Consider the following 20,624-nt stretch of genomic DNA (forward strand, 5'->3'; position numbering starts at 1 on the left):
TGCCGAGAACCTAGAGATGTTTGTAAATAGTTGAAACATAATGGAGAGGGTTTATTTAATCCATGCTGAGGAAATTTTAATATTAACTGTATCTAAGTTCCATCTCTTTTCCCCTCTATTTTCAAAACTATTGAAGATTGTTGTAGAGTTGTAATCTAAAAATAATAAGGGAGTACAAGTAGTAGTGTTTCAAAACTAAATTCTACTTGCAGCTTGAATTCAACTAGAGCTTCCATCTATCCAGAGGGGTTTGGAGACAATGGTACCCAACCTGATGGAGGAGAAGTAATTGTTTCCTTTGTGTCTTGGCCACTCTACCTGCCTAATGCAACAATTACTAAAGGCCTTAAGGCTAGAGCCTTTAGTGTGTGCCAGCAAGGAAAGGCAAAGGGACTCTAGGGAAAGTCGTTTTAAAAAAAACATAAACGAGCATACAAGCGTAACTAATGCATATAGAAACATTTTAGGTTATGAGAAAACTATGTTGAGAAAGGAGTTTGACAGGAGAAGGAAGCCATAGTACAGTTCCAGAACACACTTTGTATAAAAATAGAAAGTAATTTAGAATAAATTGGTGGAAAACGATGGTATTCAACACTCCAAATTATTAAATATTTCTTACTACCTGTAAGTCACATCTCCGACATGCTTGTTTATTAAAGAAAAAAACAAAGCCAAGATATGATGGCACTTTTCTAAATGTCAAGGTATAGGAGTCAAAACGTTACATGAAGATGAAATTATTCTGTGAATAAATCATTTCAGAGCTCTAATTAAGACCCTAACTTAATTTCCATTTAATTTCAGTTGGTTTTTTTCCCTCCTGCCCTAGACTCACTTTCTCTCCACAGAGATCCCTGGGGATATCAGTCTCTCATCACTAACTTGACCCCTTACCCTTACATCTCTGAGTCCAAAGTCACCCAGAAGCCAATTATATATGTGTATTTTTGGCACACTGATGCTATTTTGATTGTTATTTAATGATTTTTCTGTACTATAATTCTTTGCTTCTGAGATAAAGCCATGCAGTTATATTTTCTGTGCTGTGTCTTCTTCTGAAAACAAATGCTTGACACATGTGTTTCTGGAACAAATTGTCTTCCTCAATGGAGATACAGCTGAGATGTCCTTTCCAAAGAGATTACAGAAACAAAATGTTTTGAACTTTCCTTCTAATTTATTGTATCTGGTGAGTGCTATAATTAAAGATTAGAAACCACAGGAAATTATTTCAAAGCATAAAGTTCCCTGGAAAGAGATTATCTATTTAATTACCAAGAAGGCTCCTTATTGTAAAATTCAAATTTTTCGAATGACAGAAACTCAGGTAATAATTTAAAAAATATTTCATTGTGAAATATGACACAGATATAGAAGAGTACACAAAATAAGCATACATTGTATTGAAAAATTATAAAGCAAACATCCATGTAAAGACCATCCAAGAAAGAAAAAAAATTAATACTGCCAAAGTCTCAGAAGCTCTCCATATGTCAGTTTTCTGTCAAATTCCCCTCCATTCCCCTTAGAAGTTACCATTATTCTAACTTGTATGGTAATCATTTCCTTGTTTTACTTTATAGTTTTTCTGCATATGAATATATTCCAAACAAACTTCGTATATAGAGAACCATACTGTTAATGTATTTGCTTCCATATTACTTCTTTTGGTAAATGTAATGTTGGTAATGTTTTTCCATGTTGCTGTATATAGTTCTAGGCTGTTCATTTTTATTATGATAGGTTATTTTGTTGAATGAGCATACCTACCTCATGCATTTATTCCATTGTGGAGAAATATTTGGGTTGGAAGGCAGGTATGATCACCACTATACAACCAATGCTCCATGACATTTGGGTTGACATTTTGGATATTACAAATGTTATTGGAATGAATATCCTTGTATATGTGTCCACTTTATACACATTTTTTAAGTGGCATTGGGAGCATAGGCTTTAAATTGACCAACTGTGTATCAGTCAATCTTTTAGGGAATAAATGTTTTTTCTTTCCATTCTGTTGTCACTCAATGAACTCCAAAAAAACACTCTGTTTATATTCTCAATTTCTATCTTAAAGTTAAAGGGTGCTTAGGTATACTGGTATGCTGATTAACCACCATTCGTACTCCAACACCTCCCAAACTATTGTCTATCCTTCCATGTTCTGCTTTATTTATTCCTTGGCAGGTTAATGACTACCGAGGGTTGTCCTCTGGTTGTGTTTGGCCAATGGGAGATTGGGTTTGGCTTCTAATTCTAGTGCATTTGGCTAATAGGATGCACAGGGAGGATATCTGATGGGAGAGCAGTTGGGATATTTTTCAATGACTTCCTCCCTATTTTCTAACTGAGGCTCTGACAGTAGATCCATTGCTTCATGACTCTAGTTCCTTCTGAGAGGTCCATTCTCCATGGATTCAGTTTTTGCTGGATTCCAGGACCACTATTTTTTCTCTTGTCCTTTCAATTCCGAGAGTGGCAATGGCTTTCCAATATTGCTAGTCTCTAAGTACTTACTGTCACTTATTTGTTTCCCTGTTAAAGTCTTCTTTAATTCATTTCAAGTAAATTCTGTTTCTTGATGAGACCCTGACTGATATCTGGTTTTTGAATTTTCTTTAAATAGAAGTTTCAGATGTTTTTTTCAAGTACAATAACTATTCAAATTTTCAGAATGGTTGTCAGATTTGATTTTAGGTTTAAGTAAAAAGGCATTGCTAAAAATGAAAACATCCATCCAAATATAAAAAGAGGTACACAAAACTGGTCAGTGTAATTGAATATTAGGTGATGTGCATGAAAGTGAATTGAAATATGCATTATACGAAAAATCTAGGATCATAAAATTGAGCCCATATTCCTTGTATGCAAGCTGGTGACTAGTCAAATAATTCATGGTTTTCTAAATCTTGAATGTTCCACAGTTTTTTAGTTTACTCCACTTTTATAAATATGTTTAAAGGGCTCTTCTTCAAGGCCAATGAAACTTTCCCTGCATTTTATCTGACTTTCTCTTGTTCTGGTTTCTGCAGAGAGTGCACCACACCAGTAACTGCAATAACAAGGCCAAATAAATACAGAGTCTTCATATCTGAAATAGCCAGGAATTTCAGCATTTCAATTGGCCACAGGTTCTACCCTTATTTTCAAATATTTTCAAATTTTTAAGCTTGGAGGAAAAAGTATACACAACCTCTCAGAATTCCTGCTCTACTGAGCTCAGAAAAATGCGTAATTCTAGCGTAGCTTTTATAAGCATTGTTTTTGATGACCCTAAGCTTGGTATGAACTCCTAAATCCACATTGAGGAAACACCTATTTTTGATAAACTATTTTTGTCTTGGGTATTTTGATTTTGTCATAGTCCAGCTCAGATGACTAAAGGATAATTAACAAAGACAGCTTTAGTTTAATTTGATAATAATATAACAAAATCTCTCCCTGGGACCATTTGTATTACTTCTAAATGTACATACCCATAAAGTATTTAAGCATGAGCATAAACAACCTAAAGTTCACCTATGCAGGGAAGAAAAACAAAAACTAAATATCTGTATATTGAATTTACCTTAGAGATACTACTCTTGGATAGATATAGGTAGTGAAGATTTTGTCAAAATATTTATTTGGCTTTCTTTGAAAATGTAAACCTTAATATATATCTAGAATAATATAACAAATCTTAGTCTTGCCATGTTATTTCTAAGGTAAAGGGCATTGTGATGTTCACATTTCTCAGAACAATGCCTGACACATAGTAGGTACTCAATAAAAATCATATATTGTTGTTGAGTAAGCCAAATGCTATTCATTCATTGAAGAGATCCATTATAATTCTTCATAATGGCTAAGTATTATCATGTAAGCTTCATTTAATATTCTAACAATTCTGTTGCTTTTGGTTTTATTGTTTTGCATGCAGTATGAAACAGATTGTAAAGATGGACTCCTGTGGAATATGCTGTGTTTGGTGCTAATTCCCAATCAAGATGTGTGTATTGCTTAATAGCCTCTGAAATCTGTATGAAACTAATGTACGGTTAACAATTTTACAACTGTCCTCTCTTAACACAAAACATAAGGCTTTTAAATAAAGAAAACAGATTTAAATACAATTTGTATCAACACATGGCAGTAACATTTTTACCTGGGGAAATGAAAAAGAATGTAATGGATTTTAATGCATACCACAGTACCAATAGATGCTCAGCATTACTTTGACATTACAGTATCTTTTACGTTTTCAAAAATAATTATTTTTGTCTTTTCTAGTTCTACTAACTAGTTGCTTAAAGTTTTTAAATCTATAATTTCTGACAATTTGAAATGAGTCTATTGTGTGTGTACATACATGTATACACACTCATACATATATACATATTTAATTTATACACACACTTTTTAAAAAGTTACACAATTGCTGACTCTGACATCTTTGCTACTACTCTCTCTTCTGAGCCTTGGTTATATTTTAATTGAATGTGTTCAGTACTTGGAAAAATACAAGTTGGAAACCAGTTAACATCATGGAAAAAAACAGTGCTAAGACGCAATGCCAAAGACAAAAATGGAGTATAAGTAAGGTTGGCACTATAAGGAACAGGTTTAGTAGTACCCAATATACATTTCCAGATAAATTTATTAATGTTCTTGGGGTGCCTTTGAGCTGTGTAACATGAAAGTGTGGATACAAAAACATTTTGCACAGAATCTGGCACATGGAAAGAGCTCAATGCATTATTAGCAACATGCATCTCCTTCTTTTGGGGGAGGCAAATGCCCCTCATCTATGTGACAGTCTGTAATTCATCAGTACATTATTCAAAGCTTCTTTGTTGTGTAAAATTTGTATAGTTTTCTCTCTTTACTTGTCATAGACTCAGTGAAGCAAATGATTAGTGTCCTAGACTATGGGGCTGTAACTTGGAGGTCCCTCTTATTGTATACCTGAGGAAATTGAAGACCAGAGCAGTTAAATAACTCACTCGATTCACCTGTTACTGACAAAACAGGACCGAAGTCACATCACTTTACTCTTCATCCTGTGCTCCCTTACTCAGCTCATATTCAAATGACAAACTAAGTTGACAAAGAATTATGATAAATCAGAAAATAAACACTGTTTTTTATAATATAGATAATTTCCAAACTGATATTCATATGTATTATTAAAGTACAGACATCTTCCACACACAAAGAGGAGCTGAATGTAACAAATAATTCTGGATATTTTAAAGGAAACTGTGATTTGACAGAAACAGAAGAATTTTTATTATTGCCATACATTTCACAGGTTGATATTTTAACATTTTATAGGAATCAAAGTATATAGACATAAGAATACAGATTAGGAGAAAACTGGGGTTCTTGTCCTGTATTTATCATGTTTCGACTGTTTGACTTTGGCAAGATTCTTTGCGTCGTACCACTTAGGTTTGAAAATGAATATATTTGTTTCTTGGTTTTGGTGTGAAGATCATGTGATAGTGTTTTGTAAACTGTAAAGCAGTGTATGTTGCCAAGTGTTATCATTACATAGTGAATACAGTAGTTAAGAACAACTCTTGAATTATCCTGTCTGTGTTGTAACATTGTTCCTGCCTCTTATTGGCAAGTTATACTTTTTAGGCCTCAATTTCCTCATCTATAAAATGGATAAATTAACAATACTTTCCTCAGAGTTTTAAATTCATTTAAATTAATTAATTTAAATAAATAACACCACTATATTTTTAACACTACTGATAACATTGAAGTATTTTATGTTATAAAATCAATATGTTTTACATTGCATAATTAATAATATGATGTAATAAGGATAATCATTAAGAAAAAGAAAAAATGTCAAATCATTCTTGAATATCCCATTTATTAAAATGTATAAAAGACTGGTAAAAGTAAGTGAGGAGGAAGTGTATTAAACAAATTCACATGGAATGACCTGAGAATGAACACAACTAATTTAAAAAGCAGGCTAAGAACTATCTTTACTCAGAATTCTTCTCATGTCTTGGCTCAACTCACCAGTATAACCTTATTTGTCTTAATGATAATTCCTCATTTTATTCCCAGCTGTGCACCATGTCCAGAATCATAGAGAAAAAAATTGACATATTTTGGCCTGAGTTCTGTGTTCAGAGAGTGCAATTACACATATCAAGATTAATAGAATAGTTTTACTTTGGAATGTGAAAGAGAAAGAAATAAGAATCAATAACAAACAGATAAATAGGATAATAGGACTTTAAAACATGGGTAAAATTTTGGATCCCTTGGTAAATCTCTCTCTAAAGTGTAACACTGTAAGTTAAGTTTTTTTTTTTTTTTTTTTTCCCAAAAGCATACTTGAATAGGAAGAAAGAAATTCAATTTGTAGAAAGAGGAAAATTTCAGGTTTTTAAATTACAAATAGTCTTTCAGTTGATAGAAACAGATTAATTTGGGGGAAATTATAAAATTGCTGGGTTATTTTCAGCAATCAGTCATGTAAAATGCTGTCCTAAACACAATGTTAGGAAATTTTTTTTAAATTAAATTAATACTTGACTCATTATGATTCATTAATTTTTAAAAACTACATTGTTGAGCAAACAAGAAGTGACCTGTAGCATACACAATCAGCCCTTATAGAAGAGTATTTATTTGAGAAAATTCACAGTGATAAGACACTTACAGGGGTGTTGCCCTGACACTCTGGGGCAGTACACAGCAATAGAGCAGTATCATATGCCAATGCAGACTCTTAAGAGAGAGAGCCTTTGGGCTGGGACTTTTAAGCTGAACGATTAGGGAAAGACTAGTTCTTACCCTGCCATGATCAAGCGATGAAGGAACATTCCTCAAAGATAGAAAAGGAACTTTACATACTCTTTTCAGTTGCACAAGAGATGGTCATATCACTTTAGAAAGAAACATGACTTGGCTGGGCGCAGTAACTCATGCCTGTAATCCCAACCAGTTTGGGAGGCCGAGGCAGGTGGATCACCTGAGGTCAGGAGTTCAAGACCAGCCTGGCCAACATGGTGAAACCTGCTACTAAAATATAAAAATTTAGCCAGGTGTGGTGGCAGGCACCTTTAATCCCAGCTACTTGGGAGGCTGAGGCAGAAGAATCACTTGAACCCGAGAGGTCAAGATTGCAGTGAGCCAAGATGGTGACATTGCACTCCAGCCTGGGCTACAGAGCAAGACTCCATCTTAATCAAAGAAGAAAGAAAAGAAAAGAAAAGAAAAGAAAAGAAAAGAAAAGAAAAGGAAAGGAAAGAAAGAAAGCGAGAGAGAGAAAGAAAGAAGGAAGGAAGGAAGGAAGGAAAGAAGGAAGGAAAAAGAAAGAAAAGAAAGAAAGAAGCATGACTTTATAGTCTTTATTTGAAAATTAAGTGTGGTTTAAAAGTGTGTATTGGTGCCATGTTGACAAGGGGTGGACTTTGTGGTTTTTATAATATGCTAACTTGGCTAGGCTCAAGTTCATTTAGTAGAATTATCTTCACTGTAAGTTTCCAGTTGGTTGGGCTGCAAGATATTTTTTTCTTTTATTTGAGATTTGGGGGGTGGAAAGAAGCAGCCACCATTTTGTTTTTATGTGCAGAAGGCCACTGCAGGCGCTACTGGTGAATTAGCATTTTGTTAGGTGCTGATGTGAGACAACAGCCAGGCCAGCAGCATCTCCACCTTCCTATGAACCCTCTTTTAGCCTCCTCCACTGCTTGGCCAGGTGTGCAGGTGTGTGTTTATTTCCATGATGAAGAGCACCAGCTTTTTTTTTTGCAAGGCACGCACACCAGAAGTAGTAAGAGCCTGACTGAGTTCCAGTCTGTTCTTGTGGGTTCCAGGTTGACCGTGTGAGTTGCAGCTTATACTTTCTCTTCCACATTTTATATGCTTTGTCCCTTCTTGATCTCTTGCCCTGCAGACTTTAAGCTCCAACATCAGATATGAAGATAACAGTTTTTCAGAAAATTTTATACCAAACCCTGCAATTACATAAGGTCAAATTATGTAATAAATTATATATGTCTCCTAGTGCTTCTGCTTCTCTTATTGAACTCTGATTGATATAGAATTTGGTACCAAGAATGAGAGATTCTTTGGAAGAATTATAGTCTAAATAGGAGGCAGAGAAATGGTTTGATGGTTGTGGGAGTGAGATGTTGCATAATAACTTAGCAAGAATGTTAAGGAGAGTGAGAGATTGGTTTGGGTGAGTACCAGACAAAACTTATTGAAAAGGGTAATATTAAAGCTGTTTCTGAACTATTTATACCTAAATATGTGAGACCAGGGGAGTATAACATTCCAAAAGAGAACATAGTGTTAGTAAAAACACAGAATAGTTTCTTTCTTTCTTTCTTTTCTTTTTTTTTTTTTTTTTTTTTTTTTTTTGAGACGGAGTCTTGCTCCGTCGCTCAGGCTTCAGTGCAGTGGCATGATCTTGGTTCACTGCAACCTCTGCCTCCTGGGTTCAAGTGATTCTCCTGCCTCCGCCTCCTGAGCAGCAGTTTGGGAGGCCGAGGCAGGTGGATCACGAGGTCAGGAGATCGAGACCATCCTGGCTAACATGGTGAAATCCCATCTCTACTAAAAATACAAGGTTTCTACTTTTTTTCTTATGTTTATGCTATATACCTAGTCATGCAAGCCAGTGGAAGTTATCTTGATTCTTTCTCCTCCCTTATTCTTCATATGTCAATTGTTTATTGTCGTGCAACAAATTATCCCATTAAGCATTTATTTGTCATGAGTTTATGTATCAGTTGGGAGGTACTTCTGATTGTGGTTGAGGTCATTCATGCATTTGTCAGCTTTGGGTCAGCTGATCTTAGCTGGGCTCTCTTAAACGTTTGTAGATTGGTTTGCTATAAGTTGATCTGGGATAGCTTCAGATGGGAAAAGCAGGCTCTGTTGTGTGTGCTCTCTCACCCTCCAGCAGGCTAGCGTGGGCTTATTCTCATGGAGGTGGCAGAGTTCCAGAAGAGGAAATGGAAATATTCCAGAGCTTTTAAAAGCCTCTGCTTATGCCAAACGTTCTAAAGCCCAATTGGCCAAAGGAAGCTGCATGATCTCTATCAGGAGAAAATCAATCAATAAAATTATAGGTCAAAGGGAGTGGGTATAGGACGACCAAATAATTGGAGCCATCAGTGCACCTAGTTGCTATGCTACATATCCAGTAAGTCCTTAAACCCAATTGATTATACTTTTTCAAATTATTTTGAGTTAATTTGTTTCCCCTGTCACTATCTCAGTTTTATTCCATTCTCATCTTCTGACTAGGCTATCACAATAGCTCCTGTACAGGATGGAATAATGTCCCTTCCAAATTCATACTCACCTAGAACCTCAGAAGATAGCCTTATTTGGAAATAGGACCTTCTGTAAATGTCATCAAGTTAATTTATACTACATTAGGGTGTACCTTAATCCAACGGCTGATATCCTTATAAGAAGAGAGAAATTTGAACACAGATGTAGGTAGGAAAATGCCAAATGAAGATGGAAATACACGGGAAGAATGCCATATGAAGAGGAAGCAGAGATTGGAATCACGCATCTGCAAACCAAAGAAAGTCAAAGATTGTTGGCAACCACTACAAGCTAGGAAGAGGCAAAAAGCATTTTCTCCTAGAGCGTTTGGAGAGAGCATAGCACTGATAATTGACTTTGGGCTTCTACCATCCAGAATGGTGAGACAATAAATTTCTGTAAGCCACCTAGTTTGTGATAATTTGTTATGGCAGCCCTAGGAAATGAATACAGCTCTGAAGCTACCTTCGTTCCCTCAAATTAAATTCCTAGAGTGGATGAAGATCCGTTCTCTGCATTATCTCAAATGGAGCTTTCTACAATGTAAACCTTTTCATGGGACTTTTCTCCTTTAACATTTCCTGAGAGACTTCAGGGTTAACTCTAATATCCTCAGCAGGGAATAGGGAGACCATCATAATTTAAACCTCTGTGAACTTCTCAGCTGCAGCTCTCTCCACTCCAATGAAAACATCCTAAGGCCCAGCCATATCTATATTAACAATTTATCATATGCTCTCACCTCCTAATCAATTTTAAGACCCAGCTCAGGAATCCCTTGCTGATTTTCTTTGATTGTTTAAGATTGACCAGGATCTTTATGCCTTTCTTGTGGAACATTTCATATTGTACTTTAAATATCTAACTATTTTTCTGTTTCCCACACAAGACACTAGGCTTTTTGGCAACTAATATTCCTTGGACATAGTATGAGTTAAATAGGTAATTTTTGTTTGAAGGTACATAAAGAGATGGATGAGATTACATAGAAATGAGGCACAGCTTGGCTTGGCCATGGAATAAGAAAGTCTTTTCTGGGAATGATCTTTCTAAATTGTCTCTTTTTTTTTTTTTTTTTTTTTTTTTGCTATAAGATAAAATTAGTACATAAATTCCCCAATTTTTCCATACGTCTCTAAGAAACTTCAATTTATTCTTGTTTCTTAAAGAAATTCCTTTTCCCCTTTTGAAACTTTAAAAAATGTTGGAACAGAAGTTTTGTAACAGAGTTATACAGTGTTTTTTTTTTTTTTTTTCTTTTTTCATAGTGCTTAGGAGTTAACCAGGCAATGGATAAACATTTTCTCTCACTGGAATATAAGCTTCATGATAGCAGGGATTTTACTTATTTTCTCATTGATGTGTTCCCAGCACATAGAACTGTATCTGACACATAATGGTAATGTATACTCAATAACTACTTGTGAAATGATATCTTTGCTTGTGAGACTTTTTTTTTAAATATCTTAATGTGATTGACCTGTCAGTTTTTTTAAAAAAGAGATTCAATTCTACTTGTAATATTTTAGGGTTCTTAAAAATCACTTAGTCTACTTTTTATATGTTTAATAGCTTTTTGTGGGCTTTTAACAGATTACCTTGGTTTGACTGCTTTTACTAAATAAAAACCAGCCTGCCATTGTTAGAAATGGACTCACTCTCTTTGCTCTGATAACGTATTGTAAATAATAATATCAGTACATTATTTTAGAAAACGGAGTCTGTATTTCAACAATTTTTCTTCTTTCATTCCTCTAGTGTGGGCATATGCGTGAGTGTCTGCATGTGTAGCTGCGTGTGTGTGTGTGTGTGTATGTGTGTGTGGTAGGGAAGAAGAGACTAATAAAGTGTAGCATCTGAATATGGCAATATTATTTTATAGTTAACTCAATTTTTTCCTAAGTCATTCTGTCACTTTGCTTTGCTGTGTTTAAATTTAGTATTTAATCATGTATACTTGGTTAGCACTTAAGATTTAATGACAAAAAATTGCAAAAGTTCTTTATAGAAATAAGAGTGTTAATATGGCCATCAGTGAAATATGTAGTTTCTTTTTTTAAAATTACTTAACACATTTTTGTATTTTTGATATGTTCTGATTAAAACTAATTCATGCCATTTATTCTCTCCATGTACTTGCACTATATATTTGGAAACTGGATAAGTGGTGTTTTCTTAGAACTAGGCTATCAGCATAAATAAGTTATCAGTAAAATTAAGCCACCTACAATGCTAGTAATTTACTTAATTTATTCATAACATGCATAAGGTCTTTGAGTTTATGTGTAAAGTTTCAGAGACTTGAAAGATGGATAATTCTCCAGTATACAAATCATTCCTTGTTCCCCAGTAATAAAGCCCTGCCGTCATCTGGCAAAATAAATAGAAAAAAGTCCAGAAATATAGGCCATTTATTAAAAATTTCTCCCTTGTTGGTTTCTTAGGATTCTCTTCTACAGTGCCATCACTCCAGTCATGTAAACCATATGTCACTTCATAAAGGAAAAGAGTGGCTGAAGATACCCAAACTCTTTGTTTTGCTTCATCCATCCATCTATCCATCCATCCATCTTGCCTACTATCTGTCTGTACGTATCTAATAGGTACCTGCTATATGCTAGGCACTGTCCTGGATGTTTCACTACCTTTATCTTATTTAATCTTTACAAAAAACTTATTACCCACCCGTTTTACAGAAAAGAAGGTTGAAGCTCAGAGTGGTCAAATAATTTGTCCAGGGTCCTAGTCTTTAAGTAGTTCATCTGGGATAAAATTCAGATGCTTGACTCTGGACACTACATATAGTTGCCTCTTTTGGTAATTTTCCCTTGGAATGGAAGGGGTAAAGGAAGGGGAAAAGGAAAGGAAGTCAGCAGGTGATTTAACTAGTTGAGTTTGGCTTAAATATATTTGAGTTAGAGGTTCAGAATTAGAGAACATGGGGAAAGAAGTGCTTATAGTTTACATTATGCTTTTGCAGGAATTAGAAAAAGTTCCTCCTTTAAGCCAGAACACACAGCTTAGTGAGCACAAAATGCACACTCAATATAAGCCCTTTCTCACTGCCTTGCCAGGTGCCATTTTGTAGGGTGCAATCCACATCAACATTTGGGGTGGCCCTAAATGGGCGCATCTATCGTGAAGGCTTGGCAGAGGTGAGTGTAGGGAAACAATGTGTTAAACTTCCCATGCAACTGACTCCCACCCAATCCCTGCACTTCCCTGCTTCATTTATGAAAGATTATGAATGTATAGTTAAAAATCTGCTAATTTCCCACATGTTGAGGGTAAGGGAAGTACATAGTTCAGAATCCTCAGCCAGACTTGCAGTCTGCATTTGAACTATCATACGCGTCTGACATCCCAGCAAGACTTCTCCACACCACATTTTCAAGTATCCCATGATATTTTACATCAAATAGGGCTAAGAAAATTCTAACACATAATAAATGGGAAAAAATAATCTATAATCTAAAAATTAATAAAATATCAACTCTTAGCAGATTAAAAAATATCACATAAGATTAAAATCCCATGTTGTATCCCAAATTAAATATTGGAATTAAATAGTAAAAGCAAAGTTCATTTTTTGCTCCATAGATGTTACGGAAAGAGAATGTGCAAAAGACTTGAGAATATTGGCAAGTGATTATTGAAGAGCTGAAATATTGACTGTAATCTTTAGAGGCAATGATGAAGTTAGGAGGGATTGGCAGCTCCGAATGAAATGGAGGGGTGTGGCACTGGAGGACCCAGAAGGTTAATGAACAGAAAAAGAAGTAATTGCGGCAGAAAGCTGGCAAGAGAGAAGGCTGTGGTGACAATGTGTGATACTCAAATTTAATTTTTGGAGGTGCATATTTAGAGTCCAGGGGTGGCTGAAAGTGAACTGACATATGGATCCCTGACAATGAGAAGACCAAGGAAGGAGGTCAAGGTGTTGGACAATTTGGGTGGATGTTGATATTCCCCAGGATGATATCAGATCTCATGGTAGAGAGGAAATGCAATGAGAAGGTGCTACCGGTTTCCAAGAGAAATGGCAATGTGGAGGATATTGCCAAGACAGTGAAAACCTCAAAGAGGCAGACGCTTACTACACAAGTAAGGGAGGGATGCAGAGGTCTTCAAGTGGCACTGGGAAGTGATCTGACACCATCTCCCCTGGGAAGACAGGGAACGGAACGAGGTGTACCATGAGAAAATCCTGTTTCCACATGAGAACATGAGAAATATTCAGTCAAGATGCTGAGGACACGGGAAAATTTACTTAATGTGGATTCCACAGAGGTTCCAGAGGGCACAGCGGAGAGATCTGAGAGGAAGAGTAAATCTGTAGGGGTGTAGATGAGGAGGTGCAAGCCCAGAGCAGCATGGGGATTAGCATAGGAAAGATGTGAGATATAAGGGCTTTCGCTGATCATACTTTCCCATACAAGTATTCCAAGCAGTCTCCTGCTGTCTGGTGAGAGGAGAGAAGGACCAGGCTTCTCAGAAGAAGTCAGCTGCTCCTGTGATTAACCTGTTTCCTAGAAACTTGGTAGAGGGGATCAAGCTGGTCCCTGTTAATTGCTGCTCTTCTATCTAGCGACTAAAGTGTTTTAAGTTTGGTACTAAGATTTGCACTTTTTACTTGAGAATGCTGTGGAAAATAAAGCAAGTTACATGAAAGACAAAGTAGCTAATGCCAGGCCTTTTCATTTCTAAGAATGAATTTCAACTATGTGTGTTATTTCTTAGAAAGGCAAATCAACTTTTTAGATTAATAGTGCACTAGAGATAAATCCTATGAATTAAAAAAAAACACAAGGGCATTGAGAGGGGAATAATTTTCTTTCCTGGGAACTTCTAATTCCAGGGCGGCAGAATTGAACATGTGTGAGTCAGAGATGATGGGAAGGAAGGGTAGGCATGTGAAGCTGGTATTAAAATTTAGACAAGAGGAGTGAGTACCTCTGGATGGGCAGGGATAAATGAAAGTGTTTGCCTGGGAGTTTCTTCCTGAGTTGTTTGAATTGGGGATGAGTTGTGGAGGAGCTGAGCTGCCAGTTCTATTGATTGGATGTAGACTATATGGGAATGAAAAGTTTTCTGAAACACCAATCTCTTGCCCACAGAGAACTTTGTAACTCAGACCATAAGAGACAAGGGAGGTGGGCATTCTGTTTTTGTCCTAGGTCACTCAGTGGAGAAGAAGGACAAATGCATTGCGTAAGGAAAAGGTGTGTGGTACTACTCAGGTGGAGGTCATGTGGAGGATATAAGCCAAGAAAGATGGTTGGCAACCGGATTGTGTACCTAGTCAAAGGGTCGGAGCTTCTTTGTTGAACTTTATAAAGAAGATACTTTCTTTATAAAGGTGGCAAAACAGTGTGGTTGCTTATACACCTATCAAGCCGGGCCTATTAGTTCTGATTAACATGATTCATTAATATAGTGGACCAAAGTGATATTCTGCAGGCTGATTAAATCAAACAAGTCCCTTTGGACTATATTATGACAGAGAGCAGGATAATTAACATATATCTAGGGCAAAACTGTGAATTTGCACTGCTGTCCATTCCAAACAGATGCAAACTACTTCTAATTCTCTTTTCCAACAGGTATGGAAAAAGGCATTTGCTGTATCAGCAGCTAGATCTCATGTACCTGAGGCTGTGTTTGAAGTTACTATTTGGTTAGGTTTATGGTAGTCCACTGTCATTTGCCATAAAATATCTAGTTTTCTCAAAACCAAATGGGTGAATTAGATGATGATATTATGGGGAATGCAATCCCTGTATCTTTTAAATCCTTGAAGTTTGCACTACTCTCTGCCATTCTTCGGAGTTGAAATGTATTTTTTTTTTTGGATTAACTATGTTGGTGGAGTAGAAAGGTAGTCTCAGAGGCTTCCGCTTGCTGTACCTTACTAAAATAACTCTAATTTTATTTATCAGAATACCAATGTGAAGACTCTACCAATGCTTAGTATATCCATTACAGTTATTTATATGGAAAGTGAGGAAATGATCACAAGATGAATCCTAGGACTCTCTGTGAAGCAGACATGAACTAGAACCCTAACTGCTACTTGACACATATATATCTCTGCTTTAACAGCGGGACCATAATAGTGTTTTAGGTGCCTGAGTTAGCATTAACTGGTGCCCCATATCCAACAGGGTATTCCCCTTTCCTTAGTGTAAGTTTGCCTGAGTAAATGGCTGTAATTTCCTTTGGGGGAGGGTTTAGAGAATCACTGCTACACACATTTGTCATGGCACTGCAGGGTCCTTTCTTCTGGGATATCTTAGCTTCTCTTTTAATAAACAGGTTCGATGTTTGTGAATTTGCGAATATATGTATTAGTCATCTAATACATGATGCTAATGCTCTAAATGTTGTTTTTCAAGTTTAAAAAATGGACAGTAACCAGCATGTGCTGACAAATACAAAAATTGGAAATATGGATTTTTTCTAGAGGAAAAAACAGTTTTCTGAGGTGGTGTAAGACCAGTAGTTCTTGCCCTCAAGGAGATCACAACTCAATTATGGAATCAATATCTACATATATGGCAAGGTTACTGAAGTGTTTTAGACACACTGCCAATTACAGTTCATTATAAAATAATTTTCTGTACATTTTTGAACTCACCCAACATTTTTATGGTCAGAGAAATGAGAATTTAGAAGTCTGCTTGTACAAGATTAATGCTGTTTCTAGCACTGTATTCCACCTATGAAACTAGAATCCTCTGCAGCTTCAACTCCTCTGATAAAATATAAATTATTTACTCCTTCAATATAAGAAGTTCTAATTAGAAGAGAAACATATAATCACTTTTAAGGAATTGGAATAAAGGCCAAATGCATATAACTCCTGAAAATCAATGGATTAAAAATGAGGAAATAAAGAACAAACTTCTTCTGTTATCAAGTAAATATTATATAATCAGAAAGGAAAACCCCATGGAAATATAAACTACATATTCTCTAAAGATTACAGATATGCTTCCCCAATATTAGTCATATCTTTTTTGGTTCCCAGGAGATGTTATTTCCAGAGAAATATCTAGAGGAATCTACAGGAGGTAGTTTTCACTTGGCTCAAATGATGCACCAGGGATTTCTTAAATCTAAAATTAAATAGATTAAATTTACTTTTATGTACAGTCGCTTCAAATAACTTTCTTTAAAGACATCATTCTCTTAAATAAAGATTCTTGTCTCACCTAAAGTTCTCTCTTAATTACAAAAGGCAAAGTAAAATGCTTCCAAGGAGAAAAGTTTTCTTAGTTTTTATGATCAATTTGTTAAAAAAGAAACCTGGTATTTTTCAATTGTGCTCCTTTTTCTTTTATAGATTTTACAATTGATTAGATAGCTCATTAGTATTTATGTAACAAATACAAATAAGCATGTATACAGGTAGTAAGTTTCCTTTTGAAACAAGGGACATTAGAGAATATTTCATGTTTTCATCCTCAAACTTGCATGTATTTAAAAAAATGGTTTAGCTAAACAAACCTTTAGCTAAAGAATTAATACTTAAAAATATGTAATTCCTAAAAATAATTTCCTTAAATGATAGCAAGAATAGGATGTTAAAAAATGTTCAATAATATAGAAATAGCTGTAATATTCCTTGCTCTGTCACACCTGAGAAATGCTCATGTTAATGTTGTTCCCTCTGCCAGATCCTTTTCCATATACCTCTTGTTGTTCATTAATTCCTATAAATGCCTACATTCTTTAAACCCAATTCAATTGCCATATCATCCACGAAGGCTTCCCTGATGTCCACAGAGGGCGGACTTCCTTCTATTGTGTCCCTGACATGAGGACTTGTGTCTTTTTCCATCAGATCATGAGCTCTGGACCCTCAGGGATCATATGCCTAGTTAAGCGCCTTTCACAGGGTTCTGCCAACAAGAGAGGAATTTTAAACTTTATTGCACTTTGTTTAATGACATTTATGTTTTAAATAGCTCTTAAAGATTATTTTTGAAGCTGAGCAAATACTGTTCATCACAGGATAGAGGCATTTGGAATATAAGTATGACTTAAAATATACTGAGCACCAATCAGAAAGGATATAGAAGCTAAATAAAATACCACAAGCCTCCTCATGATTTGTTTTCCCTTTGAGAATTATTCTCTGTGAAATTTGGTAAGCAAAGAGCTCTGTTTGTTTTTCCCTAAGCTGTGTTTATGAAATGCTGTGTAACAGATATTTTTCTGAGTTTGATAAATTCTGTACAAGTTCATGCATTTACACACAAAACACTTGGCCCTCGTTTCATTTCAGGCTTCTTCTAATCAGCTTAAATGTACCATCAGCCTCCATCTCACATATTTCAATATTCATTCCACTCCTTCAACCACCTCTTCCCCTCAAATAACCCTCAGAGAAAGAACAATTATTTGAGAAAATGAAATCAAGTAAATAAGCTCTATTAAACTAGAAACCAAGTAGCCAGCCATATTAAAGATATCCAAGGTTTGTGTGTCTGGGTGGAACAACAATAAATATTTATTTTGATGCTTCTTTTTATGAGCATTTCAAGGCCCATCTGTGGTATTAATGGCTTATCAAGCAAACCTATGCATTAAGAGAAACTGTTTTCATTTAGATAAATGAAAGCAGAGGCAAAGGAAAATGATGCAAGGTTCACCTTGTAAAAGTCGCAAATTAGATACAAAGCACTGCCACAGGCAAATTTGAATTCAATAGAATAAAGTTGGCAGCCATGAACATCAGGTAATAGGCTTATCAAATGAGGTTTTGTATTTTTTTATAATGTACATTTTACGGGGACCAGTGTAAAACTAGTAGGTAGAATAAAATATAATTTTAAAAGAAAATTTCAATGAGTGATTCTTTTTGTAAGTTGAAAAACAACCTGTCTCAAATTTGCACCAAATGAAAGGCCCAGAGAAGTTTGTAAATGAGCTCCCTCACCGCTTAATGCCTTATGATTCTACCCACAGAATCTTATCTTCTACTCTCACGTACCATACCAGCCTCCAAGCCTGCCTCAAGACAGGAATATTTGGCATAAAGTACAGTATTGAAAAAAAAAAAAGGATGAAATATCTGGGTCAGCACTTATGATATAAAACCACGTAGATTCAGTTTAAAAAATACTTATAGTTTTGCTCATGAACATTATTTTATAAGTGCATTTACACAATTAATAAGTGCATTTATTCAACACTCTATGTACCAGAGTCTATTCTAGGTCGTTTTATGAATATTAACTCATTTAATCTTCCCAAATTTCTGAAAAACAATAGACCATGTCTTTTAAAACAAAATTAATTTATATTAAAATATAAATACTACCTGCAATAAAGGTCTTATGTTGAGCCATATGTTGAACCAAAGGTCTTACATTGAAGTGTTGAAACTTAAAATTGGGTCTTGTTCCCTACATCAGGATCTCTGTTTCCTTTGAACTTCTGCCAAAATATTAACCTATAGAAGTGCATGTGTTTTCCTTGCTTTATTTGCAAGCTTGCATTGCTGTTATTCTAGAATAATTAGCAGCACACACCAGGATTCCTCTCTTTCATTGCTGTCACCATCTTCCAATGGTTAACAGACTCTTAGTTTCTAATCCTCCATGGATCAGATTAATTTAAAATAAACAAAATCCTAGTGAGATAGGAACATACAGTCATAAATCATCTTTTATGTATCACGACTGTGTTAGAAGCTTTAGAGAGTAGAAATATGACAAATGTGTATGTTGTAAGGTTGACATATTTATAAACTGAGAATCCTAAAATATTGTGACATATGCAAAAGTGGAATTATGTACAAACTAGGAAAGTACATGGCAGGAATGGAGACTGTTGGCAGAGTAATGCTTCACAGAAGCTTAGGAGCTGGGTTTTTAAGCATTAGTAAGAGTCAGTGAAGGAAAAAGAGCCAGAAAGGAGAGAAAACAGGTAGAGAAAATTAAGAATTATGAAGGATCAGCATGTGCAGACACATGAAGGCATGAAACTGTCTGGTGGAGCTGGGAAATTGCACACAGGTTGTTATTACTGAAGCATAAATTATAATAGGTGGAGAAATGTACTCATTAGTATAATCGTTGCTACTGTCATAAATACATTCTCAAATTTCAGTGACTTAACAGAGCATAAATTTATTTCTTATTCACGTAAAAGACCAGTGATAGTGTTCCTGACTGGTGAGTGCCAGTCTTCTACACCATGTAGTGATTCAAGGATCCATGTTTCTTCCACTTTGTGGTTTCGTCACTCTCTAAGACTTTGTCTCCCTGGTATCCAGCTGGCAAAAGAGGAAAGTGGGGGTGAGAAGGCTCTTCTGTTTAAATTGTATTAGCACAGGAGCAACACATCTCACTTCTGTTAATAGTCTACCAGCAAGAACTAGTCACATCAACCATTCTTAAATGCAAGAAAAGTCAGGAAATGTAGACCCTAGCTGACAATCACTTCTCAATAACCACTTACATTATAGAAGGGAGGAGCACCAAGTTTGGGGATCAGCTAGCTGTCTCCGACATGGGGAACTACTTATTCCTTTACTCATGCTGACTTCTCCCTGATCAGTTTAACTAAAGTCTGAAATTAGAGCTGAGGAAGTGAATGGAACTGTTAGCTGATAGAGGGAGCATGGATAGTAGAAAGATTGTTATCCTTTCCACTCTTCTTGAAGATCCTGATTTTTCCAGAGCAAGTGTGTGTCCATCAAAAAAATGGTGGCTTGAGAAGGTACACAAATGCGACCTCTTGGAAAAGGGAGATATGGCTATTGGGGGAACAAGGATACGATGTTTGAATAAATTGAGTCCTCATTTAGTTGAGACTTTGAATAATTAATGTTCATTTTACTATTTCACTGATGGAGATCTCATGTTATTTTGTTTAGGATCAGTGTTTATTGTGAAATCATCTGTTCTACGATGATGACTTCAAGAATTTTAGACTGTAAAGCAAATGTTTAAACTTTCAGATTATATGAAAAACTTCAATTATTTATGCATTGGCTTACTTGTTTATTTAACAGTATTTTCTAAGCACTTATATGCCAGGTGCTTGAAGAGAAACAAAGCTGTAAGTGTATCTCTGGGTGGTTGGGTGGGATTTAGAAGAGTAGTTCTCAACTTGTTTTTGATACCAACACTTCTAAGGATTGACACATATTCACTGTGGAATTCATTTTCAACCTGCAAGATGTGCTGTTCTCTCCCATCCACCTTTGCCAGGGGGATCAATGCCAAATCTCCAGTGAGGATCCTCTATATTTGCACCTTGACAAAGTACTATAGGTGATACAATATGATGTCCTTTGGCAG

The 20,624-nt window shown here is 35.6% G+C and overlaps 1 long non-coding RNA gene across 2 annotated transcripts in view; it reads left to right on the forward strand.

The window, feature by feature from the left end:
- Positions 1 to 20,624, forward strand: part of LOC103241515 (uncharacterized) — a 408,965-nt gene that overhangs the window by 153,977 nt on the left and 234,364 nt on the right. The gene's annotated exons all lie outside the window — the stretch shown is intronic.

The sequence above is a fragment of the Chlorocebus sabaeus genome, chromosome 15 (assembly GCF_047675955.1).
Source record: "Chlorocebus sabaeus isolate Y175 chromosome 15, mChlSab1.0.hap1, whole genome shotgun sequence".
Lineage (NCBI taxonomy): Eukaryota > Metazoa > Chordata > Mammalia > Primates > Cercopithecidae > Chlorocebus > Chlorocebus sabaeus.